Source organism: Mytilus edulis, chromosome 3 (assembly GCF_963676685.1).
Source record: "Mytilus edulis chromosome 3, xbMytEdul2.2, whole genome shotgun sequence".
Lineage (NCBI taxonomy): Eukaryota > Metazoa > Mollusca > Bivalvia > Mytilida > Mytilidae > Mytilus > Mytilus edulis.
Window position 1 is genome coordinate 11,313,923 of NC_092346.1, and position 8,728 is coordinate 11,322,650.

An 8,728-nucleotide genomic window follows, 5' to 3' on the forward strand; every position below is an offset into this window, starting at 1 on the left:
TGTTAAACAGGTAGATATTTAAAAGTATTTCTATTCACCTGAAGGTCGTGAGTACTCTTCAGAATTTACACGTGTTTTACCTGCACAGGTACACATTATTTTATTACAATGGCTGAATTTGATTATGCAAATGTATTGCTTTTGCAAGATGTTTAGAATTATGTTTACACTTACAAGGGTGATGGCTATGATTTTCATCACCTCTGAGTTGTTTTAGAAATTAAAGATTATAAATTTAATAGGAAAACAAGAGGTATTTTGAATAAATCCTCTTCTTAAACAGTTATAAAACCTAGTAGTTTTATAAAAGATCATGGCATTGCAGTTGGAAATAATTGACAAAGCAACAGAACGAGTCAAAAGTAAGTTTTTAAATCTAGTGCTACTTGTATAGCTTCAAAATCTCCTTGATTTGTGAATTTTTCTCAAGATAGTGCTGTTGAGATTTAAGATAGGCATGTATACATATTGATGCATTGACTCATTATTATTAATGTAGTAAAGAACATGTATGAATCATGAGGTTTGAGACAGTTTCTCTGCCTTCAACTCAAGCAGAGTTTGTAGAGAAACCTGCTGCTTTATTCGAATTTTGCCATTAGAGGCTTACTTTAATGAAGATTTAGTTCTAATTTTGATCTGAACTACTGTAATGATACTGTTCATGTACCTCCTTTTGGAGTTTGTGCCATGGCTGATGATAGTCCAGCCGGAACTGAATTTTGATACGTCTTTTGATCCTGCATTAAGGTTTTCAGAAGCCTTTAAGGCTTCTCTTAGTGAGATTAATGGTCCATTGTCTCATCCTGTTTGTTGAACAGTTTAATCATGATTTTGCTTGGAAAATCCCAAAATTGTTTAAAAAGGCAGAAAGCTGTGTCTAAGTTTTCTTCTGGACTTCTGTGACTGTTAAAATAATACTACCATGTCAGTAAATATCAAATCAGGAAAATATCAAGTTCATAGAGGAGTAATGCTATCACCCTGAGAACTGTGAGAATCCTAGTGTGTCTAGGATAAATAACAAGATTGAAATGGCACTGCCTAGACAGGCCCACTATGTGGTTTCAAAGATGCAGGAAACCCAGAGATACTTTATTAAGGGGTTGATCATCACCCCTATTGTTGAGGATTTTATTGTAAAATTCTATTTGTTTGTTTGACCATGGGTTTCTATTTAAACGCATAGGAGATGCTCAGAAATATCTAGTTGATAAAACTTATTTGTAATTCTGATGTGATAGTTGATTTATCACGTTTTTAGTTATGATTGCATGAAGCAAACTTGGTGATTATACAAAGATTCTAAAGCAAATTCTAGATTCCTTGGAAGAGGTTCCAGGTCTAGCAAAAATTTTTTACTCCCAGCTGTTATGGGAAAGGCAATATCAGTCTTTTAACTGCGGAGGCTCTGTTGGTCAACAGGGCGTATACTAGTAGGCAATTCCCTTCATTGAGAGGGAGAGGTTTCCCAAAAGGGAACAGAGAATCTCAGAGGGGTCACATTTCTCAACCAGTTGCTATATACAGTAGATAACTTTAAAAATATTATGATTTGGAAAATGTTACTAATGATATATTGATATTAGATTTAATAAGAAATGGTTATAAAATTATTTTTAATGATGTACCACATATTTGAATAAAATACATTTCACCTTTCATAAGGATGAAATAATTTCAGAAGTCCAAAAATTGATAGCTAAGGGAGCTATTTAAGAGGTTGATCGATCATTGGAAAATCAGTTTATTTCCTATATTTTCTTAGTTCCTGAGAAAGATGGGTCTTCAAGGCCTGTTACCTATTTGAAAAATTCAAACAAACTTAGCTTGTGGCTAATCAGCATTTGGAGCAGGACCATTTATCTTTTGTTTAGATGTAATTCTTAGGGATGATTATCTATATATATATAGAGAGAGAGAGCTAACATCTATAGATCTCACAGATGCATATTTAAGTATCATTTTGATTATATCACAATTTCCTGATTCATGTGGAAAGGACATTGATATGATATTTATGTTCTTTGTTTTGGATTGGCTTCTGCATCAAGAGTTTTTACTAAGGTTTTAAAACCTGTCTATGTATTTTTATGAAATAATGTCACTTGAATTAAGTATATACATGCTATAGTTTATACATTGATGATTCTTTTATTATGGATCAGAATTTAGATGGTTGTATTGTGAATACAGAAGAAGTGGTGCAAATGCTTGATAAGCTGTGCTTCGGAATAAATTTTGAGAAGTTGGTACTCATTCCTTGGAAGCACATTGTTTTCCTTTGTCTCATTATTGATACTGAGCTATTTAAGTTTTTTCTGACAGATGAGAAATGGTAAAATTATCTCCCTTGGGAAATTCTTCTTAAATAGAATTGTGTAACTGTATTATAGATGATTTGCATCATATATTGGTCTTGTGTCACATGCTTTCAATGCAGTATCTGTGGGAATGTTGCAGAAACATGGTGAGAAATAATGTTGAAACACTGTATAGTTGTTACAGTGTTTATTATCATCAATCTATAGGTGAAATTTTTAACAATTTAAATCAGAAATTAAGAATTGATTTTTAGAACCATCCAAATAAGTTTTTGGATTGGACCAGATGCCTCATTAGAAGGATTTGGGATCCAAATTTGAAGAAAATTTTTCTGTTGGTAGATGGAGCTTCTTTAAGAACATGGGCTCATTTCATATAGATTTCTTAGAATTGTTGGCTATATTTTTCTTTTGGAGAGAAGTTTTTAGTCACAGAGAGTTATACAATCAGAAAATACAATTTCAGTAGCATTTATTATGCAATAGGAGGTATAACCTCTTTGTCACTTTTAAAACATGCTTACCGGTACTACAAATATTTCATTATTTGGGCTTGGTGTTCAAGAAAGAACATTTTTATCACAGCTCTTTATATTCCTGGTAAGAAAATTTTGATGCTTATCATATGTCTAAAAAATTTACAGATTCAACAGGATGGCAATTGAAAGAAGATATATTTGTTTTGTTGTTATCACGTTTTCATTTTCAAATCTGTAGATAATTGATTAGTTGTCTTTTGACCAACAAGCTCCTTTCAGAGATGTTTGTACTTTTCATGGTCAGATTTAAGACCTTATATTTTCCCATCTTTTTCATTGTTGGGGATAATTATAAAGGAAATTATTAGTGATAAAGTTCAGAAGGCTCTTTTGATTATTCCTTTTGGTCTGCTCAGAGTTGGTTTTCTTTGCTAATACCAATTTTAATTTATTTGACAGTTAAAAGTTCTGCTAAACATAAAAGTTAGTAACAATGTTACATACCTGAAGAATGCCTTTCCGTCAGGAAGAGATTTGATTTAACTGTGTATTCACTATTGTAAAAAATATAAGTGAACCAACACCTGAAGGGTTGATTGTGCGGTAGGGTAAAAACGTGTGTATTATATTCAGAATTCTAATGCAATTATTTTGTAACAATTGTTCTGATTGGATAACAGCAAGCGTAAAATTCTCTATCTCCTTGTCTGTAACTAAGGAAGCCGACATTTTGAATTTCGGAATGTATTGACATGTTATTTCTACAATAATAAACAAAAAACTCACTTGTTGCGCCTAAAAATCTTCTTTTTATCTAATTTTATTACATTCTGAAGTGGCACAGAAGCCAGAAAACGGCCGGTGTTTATGTTTGACGCCGGAAGCATATCTATGACGTCACCTAGTGTAGGGACCAAAGAACATAACATCTTTTCGCAGAATTTTTTTTAATGAACATTTTACACTGAAATAATGATTGAAATTTAATTATAAACTTGTTTTGCATTAGAATAGAGATAACTGTATTGTATTTGAATCTTTGCGGACGTCCATCGGTAGTTTTACTGTCGCAAATACCCGTTTACCTGTCTCCGCTCCGCGTCGCCAGGTAAACTAAATTTGCGACAGTAAAACTACCGATGGACGTCCTTAAAGCTTCAAATACAATACAGTTATCTCTTAAATCACTTTAATATAAACAGGAGATTTCAGAATCATTTGTAAAATATATTTACACTTAATCTTGGAGATCATACATCTATGATCAAGCATTATCAATATTTTTTGAGAAATTTCATTATTTGGTGTGTTCAAAGAGAACCAATTCCTTATCACCATCTAAAAAGGATGTTATTGATTATTAAATTTTTTTTGTAAAACACAAGCTTTTCATATTCAGCATGTTTAATGTGAATTTTACTTGTTTTATGTTGAAACAGACTTGATCCTTTAAGAAGTAGATGTTACTAAATTTGTTTGTTTACTACATGCATATGTGAAAGGTTGCTTAAGCCTGAATCTGCAATTGAAGAGTTAGATACTCTTTCACTGTGGAGATGAATTTAGTGCTATCTTTTTAAGTTCTTTATATTCATTAGAGGATTTTACATTGAAGACTGTCTTTTATACTTGTGTCTTTATTTGCCTTGACTAAAACTGCCAAAGTACAATCTTTATCAGCTGTAGATTTATTCTCTGTTTTTCATTCAGAGACATGGCACTTTATTTTTTCATATACATGAGTTTTTGAAAAATACTAGATCTGTTAGTTAGTCTACCTATTAATGAGGTGATCAAGGGTTTTGATAAACCAAAACTTTGTGTTGTTAAGACAATGATTTATCATGTTTTGTGTACAAAATATGTGAGAGAATTCATCTAAGTCTTTTCGTAAAGTTTAGATAGTTAGAGAGAGTTCTAATTTTAGCTGAGGTTTTAATGTTTACTCATTTAGAGGAACTTCTTCATAAGTGCATTTAGCTTCAGGATGTTCTATTAAAGACATTATGGCAACAGCTTAGTCTGGACATATGATAAAACTTTTTATAAGTTCTATAAAAGGGAAAGTGAATAATATCAGTACTAAAACACTTTTCTTCAGTTGTAGTTACTGGATGATCTTGTGATTTCTATGCTTTATTAAATGTTGGCATTTATAAAAATTGTTTTTAGTTTGTGTCTACACTTTAAACAAGCTAATTTATTACTTGAGACCGAAGGCGAAATATGAATAAGAATGTTCCTTCATCCAAGCATATCTTGGATGTGCAGGATGAAGGTCATTCTTAGAATATGAGCCTGAGGCTCGAAAGTAATTAATTCCCACCCTATGGATTATCAGTCTGAGACCCACCCTTTTTCCAATGGGTTTTATATTTGGTCGACACAAACTTGCTTTAAATTATGACAAGTTATTATGGAACAGGTGCTTATATACTAGGGTCAAGGTCACTGGCCAGCTATGTGGTTATAGTTTGTTTCTTTAAACAGAGATATTACATGTAAGCTTCACCCCTCATAGAGAAGTTAAGCTAATTTATTACTTTCGAGCCTCAGGCTCATATTCTAAGAATGACCTTCATCCTGCACATCCAAGATATGCTTGGATGAAGGAACATTTTTTGTGACCTTCACTATCAATTTTGAAGATTGAAAATGTTTTACTGCAAGACATTCCAAGTCATTTTTGGCCATTTGCAGTAATGTTAATGAAGTAGAGAAAACTTGATAGTGGATATTAGATGAATATCTGTGCTAACCTTGTTCAATATATATTCTTGTGCCATGATTTATAAAGTAATGTTTTAAATAAATTATTTTGTTGATTTTGTAGTTGATATTCTCTTGCAAAATCCATTAAAAACTGGAACAGAAGGAACTTAAATATATCAAATGAAAAATGAAATTGAGAATTGAAAAGGGGAATGTGTCAAAGGAGACAATAACTGTCCAAAGAGCAAAAACAGCCCAATGCCATCAATGGGTCTTCAACAAAACGAGAAAATACAGACTGTTTTGACTATTGATGCAAGAACATGTTTCAACCTTTTTTGTCAGTATACCATGGTCGTGGATTTGTTTTCATTCATGGGATACTTTTCCTGGATTTCATGGGTAAAGGTAACTACAAATTTAAATCTTCAACAAACAATCAAAATAGAATTGAATACTTGCAGACTTTGGGAAAACTATAAAATTAAGAATCTACAAAAATGCACTTTTTCTTTAATCCATGATTATTGGTACCAACAAAAATTAATGAATCCACAGTTATTCCACAAGTGAAAATATACATTCTACTACTATTTCTTTTTCAACTAACATGACTATCCATGAAGTTTTGTATGGTTGGGGAACATATATTCTGCATTTTCTTGATAAAGGCTCCACTGGTAGCTAAATGATACAGAAGCTGCAATTTAAAGAAAGCTTTTATAGGAATAAATACTTGATTAATTGATTCAGTCATATGGACAACTTTTGCAGAGGTTGTACTACCATCTACAAACTCATCAAAGATACTAGGCTTCTTCATTTTGTACACCAGGCAAATATTTCCTCTACAAAAGACGAGTGACTTTCAAATAAAAAAAGATAGGTACCTGTCCCATGTCAGGAGCCTATACTTCAGTGGTTGCTGTCCGTTATATTTGTGTTTTGGTTTTGCAGAAATGAAGCCATTAAATTTCTTGTTTGAATGTTTTTACATTTTTTCATGATGGGGCTGTTATAGCTGACTATATGGTATGGATTTTGCTTCTTTGGAAGGCCTTACAGTTTGGTTCTTATATGTATACAATATACAGCAAAGTCTTCACTTGCCATATTGCTATATGTACACAAAAATGTTCTGTAGAAGTCCTCGGGTATGAAAAATGACAATCTTAGTCAATTAAAATTTGAGTCAAGTGCCAGTCTTCAAGCTGAACTGCTAAATCTACAGGCCTGCAGCTCAATTTTTGAAAATTTTTAGTTAGATTCTGTTGGCCAGTAGGTCTGATTTTTACAGGCCTGAGAGCAATTTTACCAGCCTGGGCTGCCACTCGTAGTGAAGACTGACTTAGTGCACCTGGCCCATGCGAATTTCAAACTTACAACCTCATTATGAGTATTGACTGTCAAGTTATACAGCAGTTTGACTACTTAGACCACTTGGCCACCGAGGTTCCTTTTCACTTGTGGGAAGTGAAGGATTAGGTGTGTTTCATCCTCAGTGTATAAAATTACTGTTCCTGATAACTATCAATTAGTCGGAATAATAATTTGATTCATTGTTGGAAATTTTTATTAAGCTATAAAACCTCATTATAGACATGTTTTAATACGGTACTAATTATCAAAATTGGAAAGAAAAAAACTCTTATAACTAACAATGATTTAGACATGTTTAAAACACATCTAATCACAAAACTACAAATGTAATTCTATTTTGAATATAACAAGCATTTAAAATGCCAAACATTAATGAACTTTAACCAAGACTGCATTTACACTGCCTATGTGTAACATGTTTTGTGTACACACATATAAATGTATATGTCTTTGTATATTATAAACTATTTAAAATAAAGATCTATGTTTGGTCTAATTAACCTTTTCATAAAATTTATTATTTGTTGGTGCCTTCAACTTTAAAAACAGCACCCTAAAGATTACTTCCAGACAGGCGAGACAAAAATAAAAAGTAGTGTTTGAAATGAGCTCAATTCAAAATTTAAAATTGATTTTACAGTTTCAAAAATTTACAGGTTGATAACTTATACTTTATGTTTGAAAAATTGTTTAAGCCTCAGTGTGAATGCAGCCCAAGACACATTAATAACATAACTTAACCATTTTAATTTCTGTTTCTGCACATAAGTTTAATCAATTCAATTTTTTATGACAAGAATGTAATGTTTTTGTTTATTTACAAGCATCAATCACTAGTTTGATGGTCACAAATTGAATACAATGGAAACATTATTTTTTTTCTAAATTGGTATTACAGTAATGAAAGTTAGACTGATTGTGAAGAGAATGTACCCCTTAAAAATTAATTTGATTTCAAAACACTTCTAGGCATCGTACTTACATAAAAGACATGACTGTTCTACTAAGAAGTATCAGTAAGCAATGAATTTCACAACTAATATTGCTAACATTGCATGAAAAGACTTAAAACACTAATGATATATCAGGGCATAGAAAATATGACTACAAAATGAGTGGAAATTTTTTGCCCTCTATAATTTTGAAAAATTTCAAAAGCATGCCTAGTTGCTATGGTTTTAGTTCATTTTTTTATTCAAAATACAAAGAGACTTTTATCTTACATTGTTGTAGACTTTAAAAGGATATTTTAAAATAAATATTTCTGGTGAGACTGTGAGAAGCAAAACAAAAAATAATTGTAGATGGTTTTGAATATGAGAGGGAGTATCTTGATATGGAAAATTATCACAAAAATTGTGAAAGCAAAATTTGAGAAAAGTGATAATAAAAAACTATACAAAAACAAGAATTAAATGGTCACAACACCAATGAAATCCCATATGAAGCATAATACTATAATGATAGTTAAAATACTCAAACTCGTAATATATCAACTTATTCTCTTACAACTGGGCAGTTCAATGTGGTTATATTTTATACACCCCAGCCTATGTTAGTCAGAGAGCAATATGTTTTCCTGTTCGTGTATCAGCCTGGTCATTTGTCCTGTTTCAAGTTAAATACACGTAACAGTTCCAATTTTACTAAACAAGATTATAGGGCTTGCCATGAAATTGTTACAATATCAATTTGAAACTTAGTACACAAGTTTATAACAAAGTGAACTTTTACAAGTATATGCTATATCAGGGTTTTATCTCAAATTTCAAGGTTTCCCCAACATGGGCTTGAGTTGGGTATGGAGTCATATTGAAATAAAATCCTATTTAA